The sequence below is a fragment of the Haliaeetus albicilla genome, chromosome 30, assembly GCF_947461875.1.
Source record: "Haliaeetus albicilla chromosome 30, bHalAlb1.1, whole genome shotgun sequence".
Lineage (NCBI taxonomy): Eukaryota > Metazoa > Chordata > Aves > Accipitriformes > Accipitridae > Haliaeetus > Haliaeetus albicilla.
Window position 1 is genome coordinate 3,624,459 of NC_091512.1, and position 26,392 is coordinate 3,650,850.

The window sequence follows — 26,392 nt, forward strand, 5'->3', positions numbered from 1 at the left end:
GGAAGGTGAAGACCAGCAAGAGCTTTCAGGGCTGCCACCTTCCGTGTGGGACAAGGAGCCGGACGTTTGCCTTTTCGGGAACAGGCTCTGCCAAGGATGCGCACCGTGAGATGTTTCTTCTCTGGGCAAGCACAGATCCCCAAACCTGTTGTGCCTGTGAATAGGCTGCAGGGGGAAGGTGAAGACCAGCAACAGCTTTCAGGGCTGCCACCTTCCGTGTGGGACAAGGAGCCGGACGTTTGCCTTTTCGGGAACAGGCTCTGCCGAGGATGCGCAGCGTGAGATGTTCCTTCTCTGGGCAAGCACAGATCCCCAAACCTGTTGTGCCTGTGAATAGGCTGCAGGGGGAAGGTGAAGACCAGCAACAGCTTTCCGGGCTGCCACCTTCCATGTGGGACAAGGAGCCGGACTTTTGCCTTTTCGGGAACAGGCTCTGCCGAGGGTGCGCACCGTGAGAGATTGCGTCTTTGGGAAAGTAGAGATTCCCAGTGCGATTGTGCCTGTGAATAGGCTGCAGGGGGAAGGTGAACACCAGCAAGAGCTTTCAGGGCTGCCACCTTCTGTGTGGGACAAGGAGCCGGACGTTTGCCTTTTCGGGAACAGGCTCTGCCGAGGATGCGCACCGTGAGATGTTCCTTCTCTGGGCAAGCACAGATCCCCAAACCTGTTGTGCCTGTGAATAGGCTGCAGGGGGAAGGTGAAGACCAGCAACAGCTTTCCGGGCTGCCACCTTCCGTGTGGGACAAGGAGCCGGACGTTTGCCTTTTCGGGAACAGGCACTGCCGAGGATGCGCACCGTGAGGGATTGCGTCTTTGGGAAAGCAGAGATTCCCAGTGCGGTTGTGCCTGTGAATAGGCTGCAGGGGGAAGGTGAAGACCAGCAAGAGCTTTCAGGGCTGCCACCTTCCGTGTGGGACAAGGAGCCGGACGTTTCCCTTTTCGGGAACAGGCTCTGCCGAGGATGCGCACCGTGAGATGTTCCTTCTCTGGGCAAGCACAGATCCCCAAACCTGTTGTGCCTGTGAATAGGCTGCAGGGGGAAGGTGAAGACCAGCAACAGCTTTCAGGGCTGCCACCTTCCGTGTGGGACAAGGAGCCGGACGTTTGCCTTTTCGGGAACAGGCTCTGCCGAGGATGCGCACCGTGAGATGTTCCTTCTCTGGGCAAGCACAGATCCCCAAACCTGTTGTGCCTGTGAATAGGCTGCAGGGGGAAGGTGAAGACCAGCAAGAGCTTTCAGGGCTGCCACCTTCCGTGTGGGACAAGGAGCCGGACGTTTGCCTTTTCGGGAACAGGCTCTGCCGAGGATGCGCACCGTGAGATATTGCGTCTTGGGGCAAGCACAGATCCCAAAACCTGTTGTGCCTGTGAATAGGCTGCAGGGGGAATGTGAAGACCAGCAACAGCTTTCCGGGCTGCCACCTTCCGTGTGGGACAAGGAGCCGGACGTTTGCCTTTTCGGGAACAGGCTCTGCCGAGGATGCGCACCGTGAGAGATTGCGTCTCTAGGAAAGCAGAGATCCCAAAACCTGTTGTGCCTGTGAATAGGCTGCACGGGGAAGGTGAAGACCAGCAAGAGCTTTCAGGGCTGCCACCTTCCGTGTGGGACAAGGAGCCGGACGTTTGCCTTTTCGGGAACAGGCTCTGCCGAGGATGCGCACCGTGAGAGATTGCGTCTTGGGGCAAGCACAGATCCCCAAACCTGTTGTGCCTGTGAATAGGCTGCAGGGGGAAGGTGAAGACCAGCAAGAGCTTTCAGGGCTGCCACCTTCCGTGTGGGACAAGGAGCCGGACGTTTGCCTTTTCGGGAACAGGCTCTGCCGAGGATGCGCACCGTGAGATGTTCCTTCTCTGGGCAAGCACAGATCCCCAAACCTGTTGTGCCTGTGAATAGGCTGCAGGGGGAAGGTGAAGACCAGCAACAGCTTTCTGGGCTGCCACCTTCCGTGTGGGACAAGGAGCCGGACGTTTGCCTTTTCGGGAACAGGCTCTGCCGAGGATGCGCACCGTGAGATGTTCCTTCTCTGGGCAAGCAGAGATCCCAAAACCTGTTGTGCCTGTGAATAGGCTGCAGGGGGAAGGTGAAGACCAGCAAGAGCTTTCAGGGCTGCCACCTTCCGTGTGGGACAAGGAGCCGGACGTTTGCCTTTTCGGGAACAGGCTCTGCCGAGGATGCGCACCGTGAGATGTTCCTTCTCTGGGCAAGCACAGATCCCCAAACCTGTTGTGCCTGTGAATAGGCTGCAGGGGGAAGGTGAAGACCAGCAAGAGCTTTCAGGGCTGCCACCTTCCGTGTGGGACAAGGAGCCGGACGTTTGCCTTTTCGGGAACAGGCTCTGCCGAGGATGCGCACCGTGAGAGATTGCGTCTTTGGGAAAGCAGAGATTCCCAGTGCGGTTGTGCCTGTGAATAGGCTGCAGGGGGAAGGTGAAGACCAGCAAGAGCTTTCAGGGCTGCCACCTTCCGTGTGGGACAAGGAGCCCGACGTTTGCCTTTTCGGGAACAGGCTCTGCCGAGGATGCGCACCGTGAGACATTGCGTCTTTGGAAAAGCAGAGATTTCCAGTGCGGTTGTGGCTGTGAATAGGCTGCAGGGGGAAGGTGAAGACCAGCAAGAGCTTTCAGGGCTGCCACCTTCCGTGTGGGACAAGGAGCCGGACGTTTGCCTTTTCGGGAACAGGCTCTGCCGAGGATGCGCACCGTGAGATGTTCCTTCTCTGGGCAAGCACAGATCCCAAAACCTGTTGTGCCTGTGAATAGGCTGCAGGGGGAAGGTGAAGACGAGCAACAGCTTTCAGGGCTGCCACCTTCCGTGTGGGACAAGGAGCCGGACGTTTGCCTTTTCGGGAACAGGCTCTGCCGAGGATGCGCACCGTGAGATGTTCCTTCTCTGGGCAAGCACAGATCCCAAAACCTGTTGTGCCTGTGAATAGGCTGCAGGGGGAAGGTGAAGACGAGCAACAGCTTTCAGGGCTGCCACCTTCCGTGTGGGACAAGGAGCCGGACGTTTGCCTTTTCGGGAACAGGCTCTGCCGAGGATGCGCACCGTGAGATGTTCCTTCTCTGGGCAAGCACAGATCCCCACACCTGTTGTGCCTGTGAATAGGCTGCAGGGGGAAGGTGAAGACTAGCAAGAGCTTTCAGGGCTGCCACCTTCCGTGTGGGACAAGGAGCCGGACGTTTGCCTTTTCGGGAACAGGCTCTGCCGAGGATGCGCACCGTGAGATGTTCCATCTCTGGGCAAGCACAGATCCCAAAACCTGTTGTGCCTGTGAATAGGCTACAGGGGGAAGGTGAAGACCAGCAACAGCTTTCTGGGCTGCCACCTTCCGTGTGGGACAAGGAGCCGGACGTTTGCCTTTTCGGGAACAGGCTCTGCCGAGGGTGCGCACCGTGAGATGTTCCTTGTCTGGGCAAGCACAGATCCCAAAACCTGTTGTGCCTGTGAATAGGCTGCAGGGGGAAGGTGAAGACCAGCAACAGCTTTCCGGGCTGCCACCTTCCATGTGGGACAAGGAGCCGGACTTTTGCCTTTTCGGGAACAGGCTCTGCCGAGGGTGCGCACCGTGAGAGATTGCGTCTTTGGGAAAGTAGAGATTCCCAGTGCGATTGTGCCTGTGAATAGGCTGCAGGGGGAAGGTGAACACCAGCAAGAGCTTTCAGGGCTGCCACCTTCTGTGTGGGACAAGGAGCCGGACGTTTGCCTTTTAGGGAACAGGCTCTGCCGAGGATGCGCACCGTGAGATGTTCCTTCTCTGGGCAAGCACCGATCCCAAAACCTGTTGTGCCTGTGAATAGGCTGCAGGGGGAAGGTGAAGACCAGCAACAGCTTTCAGGGCTGCCACCTTCCGTGTGGGACAAGGAGCCGGACGTTTGCCTGTTCGGGAACAGGCTCTGCCGAGGATGCGCACCATGAGAGATTGCGCCTTTGGGAAAGCAGAGATTCCCAGTGCGGTTGTGCCTGTGAATAGGCTGCAGGGGGAAGGTGAAGACCAGCAAGAGCTTTCAGGGCTGCCACCTTCCGTGTGGGACAAGGAGCCGGACGTTTGCCTTTTCGGGAACAGGCTCTGCCGAGGATGCGCACCGTGAGATGTTCCTTCTCTGGGCAAGCACAGATCCCCAAACCTGTTGTGCCTGTGAATAGGCTGCAGGGGGAAGGTGAAGACCAGCAACAGCTTTCAGGGCTGCCACCTTCCGTGTGGGACAAGGAGCCGGACGTTTGCCTTTTCGGGAACAGGCTCTGCCGAGGATGCGCACCGTGAGATGTTCCTTCTCTGGGCAAGCACAGATCTCCAAACCTGTTGTGCCTGTGAATAGGCTGCAGGGGGAAGGTGAAGACCAGCAACAGCTTTCCGGGCTGCCACCTTCCGTGTGGGACAAGGAGCCGGACGTTTGCCTGTTCGGGAACAGGCTCTGCCGAGGATGCGCACTGTGGATGTTCCTTCTCTGGGCAAGCACAGATCCCAAAACCTGTTGTGCCTGTGAATAGGCTGCAGGGGGAAGGTGAAGACCAGCAACAGCTTTCCGGGCTGCCACCTTCCGTGTGGGACAAGGAGCCGGACGTTTGCCTTTTCGGGAACAGGCTCTGCCGAGGATGCGCACCGTGAGATGTTCCTTCTCTGGGCAAGCACAGATCCCCAAACCTGTTGTGCCTGTGAATAGGCTGCAGGGGGAAGGTGAAGACCAGCAAGAGCTTTCAGGGCTGCCACCTTCCGTGTGGGACAAGGAGCCGGACGTTTGCCTTTTCGGGAACAGGCTCTGCCGAGGATGCGCACCGTGAGGGATTGCGTCTTTGGGAAAGCAGAGATTCCCAGTGCGGTTGTGCCTGTGAATAGGCTGCAGGGGGAAGGTGAAGACCAGCAAGAGCTTTCAGGGCTGCCACCTTCCGTGTGGGACAAGGAGCCGGACGTTTGCCTTTTCGGGAACAGGCTCTGCCGAGGATGCGCACCGTGAGATGTTCCTTCTCTGGGCAAGCACAGATCCCCAAACCTGTTGTGCCTGTGAATAGGCTGCACGGGGAAGGTGAAGACCAGCAAGAGCTTTCAGGGCTGCCACTTTCCGTGTGGGACAAGGAGCCGGACGTTTGCCTTTTCGGGAACAGGCTCTGCCGAGGATGCGCACCGTGAGATGTTCCTTCTCTGGGCAAGCAGAGATCCCCAAACCTGTTGTGCCTGTGAATAGGCTGCAGGGGGAAGGTGAAGACCAGCAACAGCTTTCAGGGCTGCCACCTTCCGTGTGGGACAAGGAGCCGGACGTTTGCCTTTTCGGGAACAGGCTCTGCCGAGGATGCGCACCGTGAGAGATTGCGTCTCTGGGAAAGCAGAGATCCCAAAACCTGTTGTGCCTGTGAATAGGCTGCACGGGGAAGGTGAAGACCAGCAAGAGCTTTCAGGGCTGCCACCTTCCGTGTGGGACAAGGAGCCGGACGTTTGCCTTTTCGGGAACAGGCTCTGCCGAGGATGCGCACCGTGAGAGATTGCGTCTTGGGGCAAGCACAGATCCCCAAACCTGTTGTGCCTGTGAATAGGCTGCAGGGGGAAGGTGAAGACCAGCAACAGCTTTCCGGGCTGCCACCTTCCGTGTGGGACAAGGAGCCGGACGTTTGCCTTTTCGGGAACAGGCACTGCCGAGGATGCGCACCGTGAGGGATTGCGTCTTTGGGAAAGCAGAGATTCCCAGTGCGGTTGTGCCTGTGAATAGGCTGCAGGGGGAAGGTGAAGACCAGCAAGAGCTTTCAGGGCTGCCACCTTCCGTGTGGGACAAGGAGCCGGACGTTTGCCTTTTCGGGAACAGGCTCTGCCGAGGATGCGCACCGTGAGATGTTCCTTCTCTGGGCAAGCACAGATCCCCAAACCTGTTGTGCCTGTGAATAGGCTGCAGGGGGAAGGTGAAGACCAGCAAGAGCTTTCAGGGCTGCCACCTTCCGTGTGGGACAAGGAGCCGGACGTTTGCCTTTTCGGGAACAGGCTCTGCCGAGGATGCGCACCGTGAGATGTTCCTTCTCTGGGCAAGCAGAGATCCCCAAACCTGTTGTGCCTGTGAATAGGCTGCAGGGGGAAGGTGAAGACCAGCAAGAGCTTTCAGGGCTGCCACCTTCCGTGTGGGACAAGGAGCCGGACGTTTGCCTTTTCGGGAACAGGCTCTGCCGAGGATGCGCACCGTGAGAGATTGCGTCTTGGGCAAGCACAGATCCCAAAACCTGTTGCGCCTGTGAATAGGCTGCAGGGGGAAGGTGAAGACCAGCAACAGCTTTCAGGGCTGCCACCTTCCGTGTGGGACAAGGAGCCGGACGTTTGCCTTTTCGGGAACAGGCTCTGCCGAGGATGCGCACCGTGAGAGATTGCGTCTCTGGGAAAGCAGAGATCCCAAAACCTGTTGTGCCTGTGAATAGGCTGCAGGGGGAAGGTGAAGACCAGCAAGAGCTTTAAGGGCTGCCACCTTCCGTGTGGGACAAGGAGCCGGACGTTTGCCTTTTCTGGAACAGGCTCTGCCGAGGATGCGCACCGTGAGAGATTGCGTCTCTGGGCAAGCAGAGATCCCAAAACCTGTTGTGCCTGTGAATAGGCTGCAGGGGGAAGGTGAAGACCAGCAAGAGCTTTCCGGGCTGCCACCTTCCGTGTGGGACAAGGAGCCGGACGTTTGCCTTTTCGGGAACAGGCTCTGCCGAGGATGCGCACCGTGAGATGTTCCTTCTCTGGGCAAGCACAGATCCCAAAACCTGTTGTGCCTGTGAATAGGCTGCAGGGGGAAGGTGAAGACCAGCAAGAGCTTTCAGGGCTGCCACCTTCCGTGTGGGACAAGGAGCCGGACGTTTGCCTTTTCGGGAACAGGCTCTGCCGAGGATGCGCACCGTGAGATGTTCCTTCTCTGGGCAAGCACAGATCCCCAAACCTGTTGTGCCTGTGAATAGGCTGCAGGGGGAAGGTGAAGACCAGCAAGAGCTTTCAGGGCTGCCACCTTCCGTGTGGGACAAGGAGCCGGACGTTTGCCTTTTCGGGAACAGGCTCTGCCGAGGATGCGCACCGTGAGAGATTGCGTCTTGGGGCAAGCACAGATCCCAAAACCTGTTGTGCCTGTGAATAGGCTGCAGGGGGAAGGTGAAGACCAGCAAGAGCTTTCAGGGCTGCCACCTTCCGTGTGGGACAAGGAGCCGGACGTTTGCCTTTTCGGGAACAGGCTCTGCCAAGGATGCGCACCGTGAGATGTTTCTTCTCTGGGCAAGCACAGATCCCCAAACCTGTTGTGCCTGTGAATAGGCTGCAGGGGGAAGGTGAAGACCAGCAACAGCTTTCAGGGCTGCCACCTTCCGTGTGGGACAAGGAGCCGGACGTTTGCCTTTTCGGGAACAGGCTCTGCCGAGGATGCGCAGCGTGAGATGTTCCTTCTCTGGGCAAGCACAGATCCCCAAACCTGTTGTGCCTGTGAATAGGCTGCAGGGGGAAGGTGAAGACCAGCAAGAGCTTTCCGGGCTGCCACCTTCCGTGTGGGACAAGGAGCCGGACGTTTGCCTTTTCGGGAACAGGCTCTGCCGAGGGTGCGCACCGTGAGAGATTGCATCTTTGGGAAAGCAGAGATTTCCCGTGCGGTTGTGCCTGTGAATAGGCTGCAGGGGGAAGGTGAAGACCAGCAAGAGCTTTCAGGGCTGCCACCTTCCGTGTGGGACAAGGAGCCGGACGTTTGCCTTTTCGGGAACAGGCTCTGCCGAGGATGCGCACCGTGAGATGTTCCTTCTCTGGGCAAGCACAGATCCCCAAACCTGTTGTGCCTGTGAGTAGGCTGCACGGGGAAGGTGAAGACCAGCAACAGCTTTCAGGGCTGCCACCTTCCGTGTGGGACAAGGAGCCGGACGTTTGCCTTTTCGGGAACAGGCTCTGCCGAGGATGCGCACCGTGAGATGTTCCTTCTCTGGGCAAGCACACATCCCCAAACCTGTTGTGCCTGTGAATAGGCTGCAGGGGGAAGGTGAAGACCAGCAACAGCTTTCCGGGCTGCCACCTTCCGTGTGGGACAAGGAGCCGGACGTTTGCCTTTTCGGGAACAGGCACTGCCGAGGATGCGCACCGTGAGGGATTGCGTCTTTGGGAAAGCAGAGATTCCCAGTGCGGTTGTGCCTGTGAATAGGCTGCAGGGGGAAGGTGAAGACCAGCAAGAGCTTTCAGGGCTGCCACCTTCCGTGTGGGACAAGGAGCCGGACGTTTGCCTTTTCGGGAACAGGCTCTGCCGAGGATGCGCACCGTGAGATGTTCCTTCTCTGGGCAAGCACAGATCCCCAAACCTGTTGTGCCTGTGAATAGGCTGCAGGGGGAAGGTGAAGACCAGCAACAGCTTTCCGGGCTGCCACCTTCCGTGTGGGACAAGGAGCCGGACGTTTGCCTTTTCGGGAACAGGCTCTGCCGAGGATGCGCACCGTGAGATGTTCCTTGTCTGGGCAAGCAGAGATCCCCAAACCTGTTGTGCCTGTGAATAGGCTGCAGGGGGAAGGTGAAGACCAGCAAGAGCTTTCAGGGCTGCCACCTTCCGTGTGGGACAAGGAGCCGGACGTTTGCCTTTTCGGGAACAGGCTCTGCCGAGGATGCGCACCGTGAGAGATTGCGTCTTGGGCAAGCACAGATCCCAAAACCTGTTGCGCCTGTGAATAGGCTGCAGGGGGAAGGTGAAGACCAGCAACAGCTTTCAGGGCTGCCACCTTCCGTGTGGGACAAGGAGCCGGACGTTTGCCTTTTCGGGAACAGGCTCTGCCGAGGATGCGCACCGTGAGAGATTGCGTCTCTGGGAAAGCAGAGATCCCAAAACCTGTTGTGCCTGTGAATAGGCTGCAGGGGGAAGGTGAAGACCAGCAAGAGCTTTAAGGGCTGCCACCTTCCGTGTGGGACAAGGAGCCGGACGTTTGCCTTTTCTGGAACAGGCTCTGCCGAGGATGCGCACCGTGAGAGATTGCGTCTCTGGGCAAGCAGAGATCCCAAAACCTGTTGTGCCTGTGAATAGGCTGCAGGGGGAAGGTGAAGACCAGCAAGAGCTTTCCGGGCTGCCACCTTCCGTGTGGGACAAGGAGCCGGACGTTTGCCTTTTCGGGAACAGGCTCTGCCGAGGATGCGCACCGTGAGATGTTCCTTCTCTGGGCAAGCACAGATCCCCAAACCTGTTGTGCCTGTGAATAGGCTGCAGGGGGAAGGTGAAGACCAGCAAGAGCTTTCAGGGCTGCCACCTTCCGTGTGGGACAAGGAGCCGGACGTTTGCCTTTTCGGGAACAGGCTCTGCCGAGGATGCGCACCGTGAGAGATTGCGTCTTTGGGAAAGCAGAGATTCCCAGTGCGGTTGTGCCTGTGAATAGGCTGCAGGGGGAAGGTGAAGACCAGCAAGAGCTTTCAGGGCTGCCACCTTCCGTGTGGGACAAGGAGCCCGACGTTTGCCTTTTCGGGAACAGGCTCTGCCGAGGATGCGCACCGTGAGACATTGCGTCTTTGGGAAAGCAGAGATTCCCAGTGCGGTTGTGCCTGTGAATAGGCTGCAGGGGGAAGGTGAAGACCAGCAAGAGCTTTCAGGGCTGCCACCTTCCGTGTGGGACAAGGAGCCGGACGTTTGCCTTTTCGGGAACAGGCTCTGCCGAGGATGCGCACCGTGAGATGTTCCTTCTCTGGGCAAGCACAGATCCCAAAACCTGTTGTGCCTGTGAATAGGCTGCAGGGGGAAGGTGAAGACGAGCAACAGCTTTCAGGGCTGCCACCTTCCGTGTGGGACAAGGAGCCGGACGTTTGCCTTTTCGGGAACAGGCTCTGCCGAGGATGCGCACCGTGAGATGTTCCTTCTCTGGGCAAGCACAGATCCCCACACCTGTTGTGCCTGTGAATAGGCTGCAGGGGGAAGGTGAAGACCAGCAAGAGCTTTCAGGGCTGCCACCTTCCGTGTGGGACAAGGAGCCGGACGTTTGCCTTTTCGGGAACAGGCTCTGCCGAGGATGCGCACCGTGAGATGTTCCATCTCTGGGCAAGCACAGATCCCAAAACCTGTTGTGCCTGTGAATAGGCTACAGGGGGAAGGTGAAGACCAGCACCAGCTTTCAGGGCTGCCACCTTCCGTGTGGGACAAGGAGCCGGACGTTTGCCTTTTCGGGAACAGGCTCTGCCGAGGGTGCGCACCGTGAGATGTTCCTTCTCTGGGCAAGCACAGATCCCCAAACCTGTTGTGCCTGTGAATAGGCTGCAGGGGGAAGGTGAAGACCAGCAACAGCTTTCCGGGCTGCCACCTTCCATGTGGGACAAGGAGCCGGACGTTTGCCTTTTCGGGAACAGGCTCTGCCGAGGGTGCGCACCGTGAGAGATTGCGTCTTTGGGAAAGTAGAGATTCCCAGTGCGATTGTGCCTGTGAATAGGCTGCAGGGGGAAGGTGAACACCAGCAAGAGCTTTCAGGGCTGCCACCTTCTGTGTGGGACAAGGAGCCGGACGTTTGCCTTTTCGGGAACAGGCTCTGCCGAGGATGCGCACCGTGAGATGTTCCTTCTCTGGGCAAGCACCGATCCCAAAACCTGTTGTGCCTGTGAATAGGCTGCAGGGGGAAGGTGAAGACCAGCAACAGCTTTCAGGGCTGCCACCTTCCGTGTGGGACAAGGAGCCGGACGTTTGCCTTTTCGGGAACAGGCTCTGCCGAGGATGCGCACCGTGAGAGATTGCGTCTCTGGGAAAGCAGAGATCCCAAAACCTGTTGTGCCTGTGAATAGGCTGCACGGGGAAGGTGAAGACCAGCAAGAGCTTTAAGGGCTGCCACCTTCCGTGTGGGACAAGGAGCCGGACGTTTGCCTTTTCTGGAACAGGCTCTGCCGAGGATGCGCACCGTGAGAGATTGCGTCTCTGGGCAAGCAGAGATCCCAAAACCTGTTGTGCCTGTGAATAGGCTGCAGGGGGAAGGTGAAGACCAGCAAGAGCTTTCCGGGCTGCCACCTTCCGTGTGGGACAAGGAGCCGGACGTTTGCCTTTTCGGGAACAGGCTCTGCCGAGGATGCGCACCGTGAGATGTTCCTTCTCTGGGCAAGCACAGATCCCAAAACCTGTTGTGCCTGTGAATAGGCTGCAGGGGGAAGGTGAAGACCAGCAACAGCTTTCTGGGCTGCCACCTTCCGTGTGGGACAAGGAGCCGGACGTTTGCCTTTTCGGGAACAGGCTCTGCCGAGGATGCGCACCGTGAGATGTTCCTTCTCTGGGCAAGCACAGATCCCCAAACCTGTTGTGCCTGTGAATAGGCTGCAGGGGGAAGGTGAAGACCAGCAAGAGCTTTCAGGGCTGCCACCTTCCGTGTGGGACAAGGAGCCGGACGTTTGCCTTTTCGGGAACAGGCTCTGCCGAGGATGCACACCGTGAGATGTTCCTTCTCTGGGCAAGCACAGATCCCAAAACCTGTTGTGCCTGTGAATAGGCTGCAGGGGGAAGGTGAAGACCAGCAAGAGCTTTCAGGGCTGCCACCTTCCGTGTGGGACAAGGAGCCGGACGTTTGCCTTTTCGGGAACAGGCTCTGCCGAGGATGCGCACCGTGAGAGATTGCGTCTTTGGGAAAGCAGAGATTCCCAGTGCGGTTGTGCCTGTGAATAGGCTGCAGGGGGAAGGTGAAGACCAGCAAGAGCTTTCAGAGCTGCCACCTTCCGTGTGGGACAAGGAGCCGGACGTTTGCCTTTTCGGGAACAGGCTCTGCCGAGGATGCGCACCGTGAGACATTGCGTCTTTGGAAAAGCAGAGATTCCCAGTGCGGTTGTGGCTGTGAATAGGCTGCAGGGGGAAGGTGAAGACCAGCAACAGCTTTCAGGGCTGCCACCTTCCGTGTGGGACAAGGAGCCCGACGTTTGCCTTTTCGGGAACAGGCTCTGCCGAGGATGCGCACCGTGAGATGTTCCTTCTCTGGGCAAGCACAGATCCCAAAACCTGTTGTGCCTGTGAATAGGCTGCAGGGGGAAGGTGAAGACGAGCAACAGCTTTCAGGGCTGCCACCTTCCGTGTGGGACAAGGAGCCGGACGTTTGCCTTTTCGGGAACAGGCTCTGCCGAGGATGCGCACCGTGAGATGTTCCTTCTCTGGGCAAGCACAGATCCCCACACCTGTTGTGCCTGTGAATAGGCTGCAGGGGGAAGGTGAAGACCAGCAAGAGCTTTCAGGGCTGCCACCTTCCGTGTGGGACAAGGAGCCGGACGTTTGCCTTTTCGGGAACAGGCTCTGCCGAGGATGCGCACCGTGAGATGTTCCATCTCTGGGCAAGCACAGATCCCAAAACCTGTTGTGCCTGTGAATAGGCTACAGGGGGAAGGTGAAGACCAGCAACAGCTTTCTGGGCTGCCACCTTCCGTGTGGGACAAGGAGCCGGACGTTTGCCTTTTCGGGAACAGGCTCTGCCGAGGGTGCGCACCGTGAGATGTTCCTTGTCTGGGCAAGCACAGATCCCCAAACCTGTTGTGCCTGTGAATAGGCTGCAGGGGGAAGGTGAAGACCAGCAACAGCTTTCCGGGCTGCCACCTTCCATGTGGGACAAGGAGCCGGACTTTTGCCTTTTCGGGAACAGGCTCTGCCGAGGATGCGCACCATGAGAGATTGCGCCTTTGGGAAAGCAGAGATTCCCAGTGCGGTTGTGCCTGTGAATAGGCTGCAGGGGGAAGGTGAAGACCAGCAAGAGCTTTCCGGGCTGCCACCTTCCGTGTGGGACAAGGAGCCGGACGTTTGCCTTTTCGGGAACAGGCTCTGCCGAGGATGCGCACCGTGAGATGTTCCTTCTCTGGGCAAGCACAGATCCCCAAACCTGTTGTGCCTGTGAATAGGCTGCAGGGGGAAGGTGAAGACCAGCAACAGCTTTCAGGGCTGCCACCTTCCGTGTGGGACAAGGAGCCGGACGTTTGCCTTTTCGGGAACAGGCTCTGCCGAGGATGCGCACCGTGAGATGTTCCTTCTCTGGGCAAGCACAGATCTCCAAACCTGTTGTGCCTGTGAATAGGCTGCACGGGGAAGGTGAAGACCAGCAAGAGCTTTCCGGGCTGCCACCTTCCGTGTGGGACAAGGAGCCGGACGTTTGCCTGTTCGGGAACAGGCTCTGCCGAGGATGCGCACTGTGGATGTTCCTTCTCTGGGCAAGCACAGATCCCAAAACCTGTTGTGCCTGTGAATAGGCTGCAGGGGGAAGGTGAAGACCAGCAACAGCTTTCAGGGCTGCCACCTTCCGTGTGGGACAAGGAGCCGGATGTTTGCCTGTTCGGGAACAGGCTCTGCCGAGGATGCGCACCATGAGAGATTGCGCCTTTGGGAAAGCAGAGATTCCCAGTGCGGTTGTGCCTGTGAATAGGCTGCAGGGGGAAGGTGAAGACCAGCAAGAGCTTTCCGGGCTGCCACCTTCCGTGTGGGACAAGGAGCCGGACGTTTGCCTTTTCGGGAACAGGCTCTGCCGAGGATGCGCACCGTGAGATGTTCCTTCTCTGGGCAAGCAGAGATCCCAAAACCTGTTGTGCCTGTGAATAGGCTGCAGGGGGAAGGTGAAGACCAGCAAGAGCTTTCCGGGCTGCCACCTTCCGTGTGGAACAAGGAGCCGGACGTTTGCCTTTTCGGGAACAGGCTCTGCCGAGGATGCACACCGTGAGATGTTCCTTCTCTGGGCAAGCACAGATCCCCAAACCTGTTGTGCCTGTGAATAGGCTGCAGGGGGAAGGTGAAGACCAGCAAGAGCTTTCCGGGCTGCCACCTTCCGTGTGGGACAAGGAGCCGGACGTTTGCCTTTTCGGGAACAGGCTCTGCCGAGGATGCGCGCCATGAGAGATTGCGTCTTTGGGAAAGCAGAGATCCCAAAACCTGTTGTGCCTGTGAATAGGCTGCAGGGGGAAGGTGAAGACCAGCAACAGCTTTCAGGGCTGCCACCTTCCGTGTGGGACAAGGAGCCGGACGTTTGCCTTTTCAGGAACAGGCTCTGCCGAGGATGCGCACCGTGAGAGATTGCGTCTTTGGGAAAGCAGAGATTCCCAGTGCGGTTGTGCCTGTGAATAGGCTGCAGGGGGAAGGTGAAGACCAGCAACAGCTTTCAGGGCTGCCACCTTCCGTGTGGGACAAGGAGCCGGACGTTTGCCTTTTCGGGAACAGGCTCTGCCGAGGATGCGCACCGTGAGAGATTGCGTCTTTGGGAAAGCAGAGATTCCCAGTGCGGTTGTGCCTGTGAATAGGCTACAGGGGGAAGGTGAAGACCAGCACCAGCTTTCAGGGCTGCCACCTTCCGTGTGGGACAAGGAGCCGGACGTTTGCCTTTTCGGGAACAGGCTCTGCCGAGGGTGCGCACCGTGAGATGTTCCTTCTCTGGGCAAGCACAGATCCCCAAACCTGTTGTGCCTGTGAATAGGCTGCAGGGGGAAGGTGAAGACCAGCAACAGCTTTCCGGGCTGCCACCTTCCATGTGGGACAAGGAGCCGGACGTTTGCCTTTTCGGGAACAGGCTCTGCCGAGGGTGCGCACCGTGAGAGATTGCGTCTTTGGGAAAGTAGAGATTCCCAGTGCGATTGTGCCTGTGAATAGGCTGCAGGGGGAAGGTGAACACCAGCAAGAGCTTTCAGGGCTGCCACCTTCTGTGTGGGACAAGGAGCCGGACGTTTGCCTTTTCGGGAACAGGCTCTGCCGAGGATACGCACCGTGAGATGTTCCTTCTCTGGGCAAGCACCGATCCCAAAACCTGTTGTGCCTGTGAATAGGCTGCATGGGGAAGGTGAAGACCAGCAACAGCTTTCAGGGCTGCCACCTTCCGTGTGGGACAAGGAGCCGGACGTTTGCCTTTTCGGGAACAGGCTCTGCCGAGGATGCGCACCGTGAGAGATTGCGTCTCTGGGAAAGCAGAGATCCCAAAACCTGTTGTGCCTGTGAATAGGCTGCACGGGGAAGGTGAAGACCAGCAAGAGCTTTAAGGGCTGCCACCTTCCGTGTGGGACAAGGAGCCGGACGTTTGCCTTTTCTGGAACAGGCTCTGCCGAGGATGCGCACCGTGAGAGATTGCGTCTCTGGGCAAGCAGAGATCCCAAAACCTGTTGTGCCTGTGAATAGGCTGCAGGGGGAAGGTGAAGACCAGCAAGAGCTTTCCGGGCTGCCACCTTCCGTGTGGGACAAGGAGCCGGACGTTTGCCTTTTCGGGAACAGGCTCTGCCGAGGATGCGCACCGTGAGATGTTCCTTCTCTGGGCAAGCACAGATCCCAAAACCTGTTGTGCCTGTGAATAGGCTGCAGGGGGAAGGTGAAGACCAGCAACAGCTTTCTGGGCTGCCACCTTCCGTGTGGGACAAGGAGCCGGACGTTTGCCTTTTCGGGAACAGGCTCTGCCGAGGATGCGCACCGTGAGATGTTCCTTCTCTGGGCAAGCACAGATCCCCAAACCTGTTGTGCCTGTGAATAGGCTGCAGGGGGAAGGTGAAGACCAGCAAGAGCTTTCAGGGCTGCCACCTTCCGTGTGGGACAAGGAGCCGGACGTTTGCCTTTTCGGGAACAGGCTCTGCCGAGGATGCACACCGTGAGATGTTCCTTCTCTGGGCAAGCACAGATCCCAAAACCTGTTGTGCCTGTGAATAGGCTGCAGGGGGAAGGTGAAGACCAGCAAGAGCTTTCAGGGCTGCCACCTTCCGTGTGGGACAAGGAGCCGGACGTTTGCCTTTTCGGGAACAGGCTCTGCCGAGGATGCGCACCGTGAGAGATTGCGTCTTTGGGAAAGCAGAGATTCCCAGTGCGGTTGTGCCTGTGAATAGGCTGCAGGGGGAAGGTGAAGACCAGCAAGAGCTTTCAGAGCTGCCACCTTCCGTGTGGGACAAGGAGCCGGACGTTTGCCTTTTCGGGAACAGGCTCTGCCGAGGATGCGCACCGTGAGACATTGCGTCTTTGGAAAAGCAGAGATTCCCAGTGCGGTTGTGGCTGTGAATAGGCTGCAGGGGGAAGGTGAAGACCAGCAACAGCTTTCAGGGCTGCCACCTTCCGTGTGGGACAAGGAGCCCGACGTTTGCCTTTTCGGGAACAGGCTCTGCCGAGGATGCGCACCGTGAGATGTTCCTTCTCTGGGCAAGCACAGATCCCAAAACCTGTTGTGCCTGTGAATAGGCTGCAGGGGGAAGGTGAAGACGAGCAACAGCTTTCAGGGCTGCCACCTTCCGTGTGGGACAAGGAGCCGGACGTTTGCCTTTTTGGGAACAGGCTCTGCCGAGGATGCGCACCGTGAGATGTTCCTTCTCTGGGCAAGCACAGATCCCCACACCTGTTGTGCCTGTGAATAGGCTGCAGGGGGAAGGTGAAGACCAGCAAGAGCTTTCAGGGCTGCCACCTTCCGTGTGGGACAAGGAGCCGGACGTTTGCCTTTTCGGGAACAGGCTCTGCCGAGGATGCGCACCGTGAGATGTTCCATCTCTGGGCAAGCACAGATCCCAAAACCTGTTGTGCCTGTGAATAGGCTACAGGCGGAAGGTGAAGACCAGCAACAGCTTTCTGGGCTGCCACCTTCCGTGTGGGACAAGGAGCCGGACGTTTGCCTTTTCGGGAACAGGCTCTGCCGAGGGTGCGCACCGTGAGATGTTCCTTGTCTGGGCAAGCACAGATCCCCAAACCTGTTGTGCCTGTGAATAGGCTGCAGGGGGAAGGTGAAGACCAGCAACAGCTTTCCGGGCTGCCACATTCCATGTGGGACAAGGAGCCGGACTTTTGCCTTTTCGGGAACAGGCTCTGCCGAGGATGCGCACCATGAGAGATTGCGCCTTTGGGAAAGCAGAGATTCCCAGTGCGGTTGTGCCTGTGAATAGGCTGCAGGGGGAAGGTGAAGACCAGCAAGAGCTTTCCGGGCTGCCACCTTCCGTGTGGGACAAGGAGCCGGACGTTTGCCTTTTCGGGAACAGGCTCTGCCGAGGATGCGCACCGTGAGATGTTCCTTCTCTGGGCAAGCACAGATCCCAAAACCTGTTGTGCCTGTGAATAGGCTGCAGGGGGAAGGTGAAGACCAGCAACAGCTTTCTGGGCTGCCACCTTCCGTGTGGGACAAGGAGCCGGACGTTTGCCTTTTCGGGAACAGGCTCTGCCGAGGATGCGCACCGTGAGATGTTCCTTCTCTGGGCAAGCACAGATCCCCAAACCTGTTGTGCCTGTGAATAGGCTGCAGGGGGAAGGTGAAGACCAGCAAGAGCTTTCAGGGCTGCCACCTTCCGTGTGGGACAAGGAGCCGGACGTTTGCCTTTTCGGGAACAGGCTCTGCCGAGGATGCGCACCGTGAGATGTTCCTTCTCTGGGCAAGCACAGATCCCCACACCTGTTGTGCCTGTGAATAGGCTGCAGGGGGAAGGTGAAGACCAGCAAGAGCTTTCAGGGCTGCCACCTTCCGTGTGGGACAAGGAGCCGGACGTTTGCCTTTTCGGGAACAGGCTCTGCCGAGGATGCGCACCGTGAGAGATTGCGTCTTTGGGAAAGCAGAGATTCCCAGTGCGGTTGTGCCTGTGAATAGGCTGCAGGGGGAAGGTGAAGACCAGCAAGAGCTTTCAGAGCTGCCACCTTCCGTGTGGGACAAGGAGCCGGACGTTTGCCTTTTCGGGAACAGGCTCTGCCGAGGATGCGCACCGTGAGACATTGCGTCTTTGGAAAAGCAGAGATTCCCAGTGCGGTTGTGGCTGTGAATAGGCTGCAGGGGGAAGGTGAAGACCAGCAACAGCTTTCAGGGCTGCCACCTTCCGTGTGGGACAAGGAGCCCGACGTTTGCCTTTTCGGGAACAGGCTCTGCCGAGGATGCGCACCGTGAGATGTTCCTTCTCTGGGCAAGCACAGATCCCAAAACCTGTTGTGCCTGTGAATAGGCTGCAGGGGGAAGGTGAAGACGAGCAACAGCTTTCAGGGCTGCCACCTTCCGTGTGGGACAAGGAGCCGGACGTTTGCCTTTTCGGGAACAGGCTCTGCCGAGGATGCGCACCGTGAGATGTTCCTTCTCTGGGCAAGCACAGATCCCCACACCTGTTGTGCCTGTGAATAGGCTGCAGGGGGAAGGTGAAGACCAGCAAGAGCTTTCAGGGCTGCCACCTTCCGTGTGGGACAAGGAGCCGGACGTTTGCCTTTTCGGGAACAGGCTCTGCCGAGGATGCGCACCGTGAGATGTTCCATCTCTGGGCAAGCACAGATCCCAAAACCTGTTGTGCCTGTGAATAGGCTACAGGGGGAAGGTGAAGACCAGCAACAGCTTTCTGGGCTGCCACCTTCCGTGTGGGACAAGGAGCCGGACGTTTGCCTTTTCGGGAACAGGCTCTGCCGAGGGTGCGCACCGTGAGATGTTCCTTGTCTGGGCAAGCACAGATCCCCAAACCTGTTGTGCCTGTGAATAGGCTGCAGGGGGAAGGTGAAGACCAGCAACAGCTTTCCGGGCTGCCACATTCCATGTGGGACAAGGAGCCGGACGTTTGCCTTTTCGGGAACAGGCTCTGCCGAGGATGCGCACCGTGAGATGTTCCTTCTCTGGGCAAGCACAGATCCCCAAACCTGTTGTGCCTGTGAATAGGCTGCAGGGGGAAGGTGAAGACCAGCAACAGCTTTCAGGGCTGCCACCTTCCGTGTGGGACAAGGAGCCGGACGTTTGCCTTTTCGGGAACAGGCTCTGCCGAGGATGCGCACCGTGAGATGTTCCTTCTCTGGGCAAGCACAGATCTCCAAACCTGTTGTGCCTGTGAATAGGCTGCACGGGGAAGGTGAAGACCAGCAAGAGCTTTCCGGGCTGCCACCTTCCGTGTGGGACAAGGAGCCGGACGTTTGCCTGTTCGGGAACAGGCTCTGCCGAGGATGCGCACTGTGGATGTTCCTTCTCTGGGCAAGCACAGATCCCCAAACCTGTTGTGCCTGTGAATAGGCTGCAGGGGGAAGGTGAAGACCAGCAAGAGCTTTCAGGGCTGCCACCTTCCGTGTGGGACAAGGAGCCGGACGTTTGCCTGTTCGGGAACAGGCTCTGCCGAGGATGCGCACCATGAGAGATTGCGCCTTTGGGAAAGCAGAGATTCCCAGTGCGGTTGTGCCTGTGAATAGGCTGCAGGGGGAAGGTGAAGACCAGCAAGAGCTTTCCGGGCTGCCACCTTCCGTGTGGGACAAGGAGCCGGACGTTTGCCTTTTCGGGAACAGGCTCTGCCGAGGATGCGCACCGTGAGATGTTCCTTCTCTGGGCAAGCAGAGATCCCAAAACCTGTTGTGCCTGTGAATAGGCTGCAGGGGGAAGGTGAAGACCAGCAAGAGCTTTCCGGGCTGCCACCTTCCGTGTGGAACAAGGAGCCGGACGTTTGCCTTTTCGGGAACAGGCTCTGCCGAGGATGCGCACCGTGAGATGTTCCTTCTCTGGGCAAGCACAGATCCCCAAACCTGTTGTGCCTGTGAATAGGCTGCAGGGGGAAGGTGAAGACCAGCAAGAGCTTTCCGGGCTGCCACCTTCCGTGTGGGACAAGGAGCCGGACGTTTGCCTTTTCGGGAACAGGCTCTGCCGAGGATGCGCGCCATGAGAGATTGCGTCTTTGGGAAAGCAGAGATCCCAAAACCTGTTGTGCCTGTGAATAGGCTGCAGGGGGAAGGTGAAGACCAGCAACAGCTTTCAGGGCTGCCACCTTCCGTGTGGGACAAGGAGCCGGACGTTTGCCTGTTCGGGAACAGGCTCTGCCGAGGATGCGCACCATGAGAGATTGCGCCTTTGGGAAAGCAGAGATTCCCAGTGCGGTTGTGCCTGTGAATAGGCTGCAGGGGGAAGGTGAAGACCAGCAACAGCTTTCCGGGCTGCCACCTTCCGTGTGGGACAAGGAGCCGGACGTTTGCCTTTTCGGGAACAGGCTCTGCCGAGGATGCGCACCGTGAGATGTTCCTTCTCTGGGCAAGCAGAGATCCCAAAACCTGTTGTGCCTGTGAATAGGCTGCAGGGGGAAGGTGAAGACCAGCAAGAGCTTTCCGGGCTGCCACATTCCGTGTGGAACAAGGAGCCGGACGTTTGCCTTTTCGGGAACAGGCTCTGCCGAGGATGCGCACCGTGAGATGTTCCTTCTCTGGGCAAGCACAGATCCCCAAACCTGTTGTGCCTGTGAATAGGCTGCAGGGGGAAGGTGAAGACCAGCAAGAGCTTTCCGGGCTGCCACCTTCCGTGTGGGACAAGGAGCCGGACGTTTGCCTTTTCGGGAACAGGCTCTGCCGAGGATGCGCGCCATGAGAGATTGCGTCTTTGGGAAAGCAGAGATCCCAAAACCTGTTGTGCCTGTGAATAGGCTGCAGGGGGAAGGTGAAGACCAGCAAGAGCTTTCAGGGCTGCCACCTTCCGTGTGGGACAAGGAGCCGGACGTTTGCCTTTTCAGGAACAGGCTCTGCCGAGGATGCGCACCGTGAGAGATTGCGTCTTTGGGAAAGCAGAGATTCCCAGTGCGGTTGTGCCTGTGAATAGGCTGCAGGGGGAAGGTGAAGACCAGCAACAGCTTTCAGGGCTGCCACCTTCCGTGTGGGACAAGGAGCCGGACGTTTGCCTTTTCGGGAACAGGCTCTGCCGAGGATGCGCACCGTGAGAGATTGCGTCTTTGGGAAAGCAGAGATTCCCAGTGCGGTTGTGCCTGTGAATAGGCTGCAGGGGGAAGGTGAAGACCAGCAACAGCTTTCAGGGCTGCCACCTTCCGTGTGGGACAAGGAGCCGGACGTTTGCCTTTTCGGGAACAGGCTCTGCCGAGGATGCGCACCGTGAGATGTTCCTTCTCTGGGCAAGCACAGATCCCCAAACCTGTTGTGCCTGTGAATAGGCTGCAGGGGGAAGGTGAAGACCAGCAACAGCTTTCCGGGCTGCCACCTTCCGTGTGGGACAAGGAGCCGGACGTTTGCCTGTTCGGGAACAGGCTCTGCCGAGGATGCGCACCGTGAGATGTTCCTTCTCTGGGCAAGCAGAGTTCCCAAAACCTGTTGTGCCTGTGAATAGGCTGCACGGGGAAGGTGAAGACCAGCAACAGCTTTCCGGGCTGCCACCTTCCGTGTGGGACAAGGAGCCGGACGTTTGCCTTTTCGGGAACAGGCTCTGCCGAGGATGCGCACCGTGAGATGTTCCTTCTCTGGGCAAGCACAGATCCCCAAACCTGTTGTGCCTGTGACTAGGCTGCAGGGGGAAGGTGAAGACCAGCAAGAGCTTTCCGGGCTGCCACCTTCCGTGTGGGACAAGGAGCCGGACGTTTGCCTTTTCGGGAACAGGCTCTGCCGAGGATGCGCACCGTGAGAGATTGCGTCTTTGGGAAAGCAGAGATCCCAAAACCTGTTGTGCCTGTGAATAGGCTGCAGGGGGAAGGTGAAGACCAGCAAGAGCTTTCCGGGCTGCCACCTTCCGTGTGGGACAAGGAGCCGGACGTTTGCCTTTTCGGGAACAGGCTCTGCCGAGGATGCGCACCGTGAGATGTTCCTTCTCTGGGCAAGCACAGATCCCAAAACCTGTTGTGCCTGTGAATAGGCTGCAGGGGGAAGGTGAAGACCAGCAAGAGCTTTCAGGGCTGCCACCTTCCGTGTGGGACAAGGAGCCGGACGTTTGCCTTTTCGGGAACAGGCTCTGCCGAGGATGCGCACCATGAGAGATTGCGTCTTTGGGAAAGCAGAGATTCCCAGTGCGGTTGTGCCTGTGAATAGGCTGCAGGGGGAAGGTGAAGACCAGCAACAGCTTTCCGGGCTGCCACCTTCCTTGTGGGACAAGGAGCCGGACGTTTGCCTTTTCGGGAACAGGCTCTGCCGAGGATGCGCACCGTGAGATGTTCCATCTCTGGGCAAGCACAGATCCCCAAACCTGTTGTGCCTGTGAATAGGCTGCAGGGGGAAGGTGAAGACCAGCAACAGCTTTCCGGGCTGCCACCTTCCATGTGGGACAAGGAGCCGGACGTTTGCCTTTTCGGGAACAGGCTCTGCCGAGGATGCGCACCGTGAGATGTTCCTTCTCTGGGCAAGCACAGATCCCAAAACCTGTTGTGCCTGTGAATAGGCTGCAGGGGGAAGGTGAAGACCAGCAAGAGCTTTCAGGGCTGCCACCTTCCGTGTGGGACAAGGAGCCGGACGTTTGCCTTTTCGGGAACAGGCTCTGCCGAGGATGCGCACCATGAGAGATTGCGTCTTTGGGAAAGCAGAGATTCCCAGTGCGGTTGTGCCTGTGAATAGGCTGCAGGGGGAAGGTGAAGACCAGCAACAGCTTTCCGGGCTGCCACCTTCCTTGTGGGACAAGGAGCCGGACGTTTGCCTTTTCGGGAACAGGCTCTGCCGAGGATGCGCACCGTGAGATGTTCCATCTCTGGGCAAGCACAGATCCCCAAACCTGTTGTGCCTGTGAATAGGCTGCAGGGGGAAGGTGAAGACCAGCAAGAGCTTTCCGGGCTGCCACCTTCCGTGTGGGACAAGGAGCCGGACGTTTGCCTTTTCGGGAACAGGCTCTGCCGAGGATGCGCACCGTGAGATGTTCCTTCTCTGGGCAAGCACAGATCCCAAAACCTGTTGTGCCTGTGAATAGGCTGCAGGGGGAAGGTGAAGACCAGCAACAGCTTTCCGGGCTGCCACCTTCCGTGTGGGACAAGGAGCCGGACGTTTGCCTTTTCGGGAACAGGCTCTGCCGAGGATGCGCACCGTGAGATGTTCCTTCTCTGGGCAAGCACAGATCCCAAAACCTGTTGTGCCTGTGAATAGGCTGCAGGGGGAAGGTGAAGACCAGCAACAGCTTTCCGGGCTGCCACCTTCCGTGTGGGACATGGAGCCGGACGTTTGCCTTTTCGGGAACAGGCTCTGCCGAGGATGCGCACCGTGAGAGATTGCGTCTTTGGGAAAGCAGAGATCCTAAAACCTGTTGTGCCTGTGAATAGGCTGCAGGGGGAAGGTGAAGACCAGCAAGAGCTTTCAGGGCTGCCAAGTTCCATGTGGGACAAGGAGCCGGACATTTGCCTTTTCGGGAACAGGCTCTGCCGAGGATGCGCACCGTGAGATGTTCCTTCTCTGGGCAAGCACAGATCCCCAAACCTGTTGTGCCTGTGAATAGGCTGCACGGGGAAGGTGAAGACCAGCAACAGCTTTCCGGGCTGCCACCTTCCGTGTGGGACAAGGAGCCGGACGTTTGCCTGTTCGGGAACAGGCTCTGCCGAGGATGCGCGCCATGAGAGATTGCGTCTTTGGGAAAGCAGAGATTCCCAGTGCGGTTGTGCCTGTGAATAGGCTGCAGGGCGAAGGTGAAGACCAGCAACAGCTTTCCGGGCTGCCACCTTCCGTGTGGGACAAGGAGCCCGACGTTTGCCTTTTCGGGAACAGGCTCTGCCGAGGATGCGCACCGTGAGACATTGCGTCTTTGGGAAAGCAGAGATTCCCAGTGCGGTTGTGCCTGTGAATAGGCTGCAGGGGGAAGGTGAAGACCAGCAAGAGCTTTCCGGGCTGCCACCTTCCGTGTGGGACAAGGAGCCGGACGTTTGCCTTTTTGGGAACAGGCTCTGCCGAGGATGCGCACCGTGAGATGTTCCTTCTCTGGGCAAGCACAGATCCCCAAACCTGTTGTGCCTGTGAATAGGCTGCAGGGGGAAGGTGAAGACCAGCAAGAGCTTTCAGGGCTGCCACCTTCCGTGTGGGACAAGGAGCCGGACGTTTGCCTTTTCGGGAACAGGCTCTGCCGAGGATGCGCACCGTGAGATGTTCCTTCTCTGGGCAAGCACAGATCCCCAAACCTGTTGTGCCTGTGAATAGGCTGCAGGGGGAAGGTGAAGACCAGCAAGAGCTTTCCGGGCTGCCACCTTCCGTGTGGGACAAGGAGCCGGACGTTTGCCTTTTCGGGAACAGGCTCTGCCGAGGATGCCCACCGTGAGAGATTGCGTCTTGGGGCAAGCACAGATCCCAAAACCTGTTGTGCCTGTGAATAGGCTGCACGGGGAAGGTGAAGACCAGCAACAGCTTTCAGGGCTGCCACCTTCCGTGTGGGACAAGGAGCCGGACGTTTGCCTTTTCGGGAACAGGCTCTGCCGAGGATGCGAGCCATGAGAGATTGCGTCTTTGGGAAAGCAGAGATTCCTAGTGAGGTTGTGCCTGTAAATAGGCTGCAGGGGGAAGGTGAAGACCAGCAACAGCTTTCCGGGCTGCCACCTTCCGTGTGGGACAAGGAGCCGGACGTTTGCCTTTTCGGGAACAGGCTCTGCCGAGGATGCGCACCATGAGAGATTGCGTCTTTGGGAAAGCAGAGATCTCAAAATCTGTTGTGCCTGTGAATAGGCTGCAGGGGGAAGGTGAAGACCAGCAACAGCTTTCAGGGCTGCCACCTTCCGTGTGGGACAAGGAGCCGGACGTTTGCCTTTTCGGGAACAGGCTCTGCCGAGGATGCGCACCGTGAGGGATTGCGTCTTTGGGAAAGCAGAGATTCCCAGTGCGGTTGTGCCTGTGAATAGGCTGCAGGGGGAAGGTGAAGACCAGCAACAGCTTTCCGGGCTGCCACCTTCCGTGTGGGACAAGGAGCCGGACGTTTGCCTTTTCGGGAACAGGCTCTGCCGAGGATGCGCAGCGTGAGATGTTCCTTCTCTGGGCAAGCACAGATCCCCAAACCTGTTGTGCCTGTGAATAGGCTGCAGGGGGAAGGTGAAGACCAGCAAGAGCTTTCAGGGCTGCCACCTTCCATGTGGGACAAGGAGCCGGACGTTTGCCTTTTCGGGAACAGGCTCTGCCGAGGATGCGCACCGTGAGATGTTCCTTCTCTGGGCAAGCACAGATCCCAAAACCTGTTGTGCCTGTGAATAGGCTGCAGGGGGAAGGTGAAGACCAGCAAGAGCTTTCCGGGCTGCCACCTTCCGTGTGGGACAAGGAGCCGGACGTTTGCCTTTTCGGGAACAGGCTCTGCCGAGGGTGCGCACCGTGAGATGTTCCTTCTCTGGGCAAGCACAGATCCCCAAACCTGTTGTGCCTGTGAATAGGCTGCAGGGGGAAGGTGAAGACCAGCAACAGCTTTCAGGGCTGCCACCTTCCGTGTGGGACAAGGAGCCGGACGTTTGCCTTTTCGGGAACAGGCTCTGCCGAGGATGCGCAATGTGAGAGATTGCGTCTTTCGGAAAGCAGAGATTCCCAGTGCGGTTGTGCCTGTAAATAGGCTGCAGGGGGAAGGTGAAGACCAGCAACAGCTTTCCGGGCTGCCACCTTCCGTGTGGGACAAGGAGCCGGACGTTTGCCTTTTCGGGAACAGGCTCTGCCGAGGATGCGCACCGTGAGAGATTGCGTCTTTCGGAAAGCAGAGATCTCAAAACCTGTTGTGCCTGTGAATAGGCTGCAGGGGGAAGGTGAAGACCAGCAACAGCTTTCAGGGCTGCCACCTTCCGTGTGGGACAAGGAGCCGGACGTTTGCCTGTTCGGGAACAGGCTCTGCCGAGGATGCGCGCCATGAGAGATTGCGTCTTTGGGAAAGCAGAGATTCCCAGTGCGGTTGTGCCTGTGAATAGGCTGCAGTGGGAAGGTGAAGACCAGCAACAGCTTTCCGGGCTGCCACCTTCCGTGTGGGACAAGGAGCCCGACGTTTGCCTTTTCGGGAACAGGCTCTGCCGAGGATGCGCACCGTGAGACATTGCGTCTTTGGGAAAGCAGAGATTCCCAGTGCGGTTGTGCCTGTGAATAGGCTGCAGGGGGAAGGTGAAGACCAGCAAGAGCTTTCCGGGCTGCCACCTTCCGTGTGGGACAAGGAGCCGGACGTTTGCCTTTTTGGGAACAGGCTCTGCCGAGGATGCGCACCGTGAGATGTTCCTTCTCTGGGCAAGCACAGATCCCCAAACCTGTTGTGCCTGTGAATAGGCTGCAGGGGGAAGGTGAAGACCAGCAAGAGCTTTCAGGGCTGCCACCTTCCGTGTGGGACAAGGAGCCGGACGTTTGCCTTTTCGGGAACAGGCTCTGCCGAGGATGCGCACCGTGAGATGTTCCTTCTCTGGGCAAGCACAGATCCCCAAACCTGTTGTGCCTGTGAATAGGCTGCAGGGGGAAGGTGAAGACCAGCAAGAGCTTTCCGGGCTGCCACCTTCCGTGTGGGACAAGGAGCCGGACGTTTGCCTGTTCGGGAACAGGCTCTGCCGAGGATGCGCACCGTGAGAGATGGCGTCTCTGGGAAAGCAGAGATCCCAAAACCTGTTGTGCCTGTGAATAGGCTGCAGGGGGAAGGTGAAGACCAGCAACAGCTTTCCGGGCTGCCACCTTCCGTGTGGGACAAGGAGCCGGACGTTTGCCTGTTCGGGAACAGGCTCTGCCGAGGATGCGCACCGTGAGATGTTCCTTCTCTGGGCAAGCACAGATCCCCAAACCTGTTGTGCCTGTGAATAGGCTGCAGGGGGAAGGTGAAGACCAGCAAGAGCTTTCAGGGCTGCCACCTTCCGTGTGGGACAAGGAGCCGGACGTTTGCCTTTTCGGGAACAGGCTCTGCCGAGGATGCG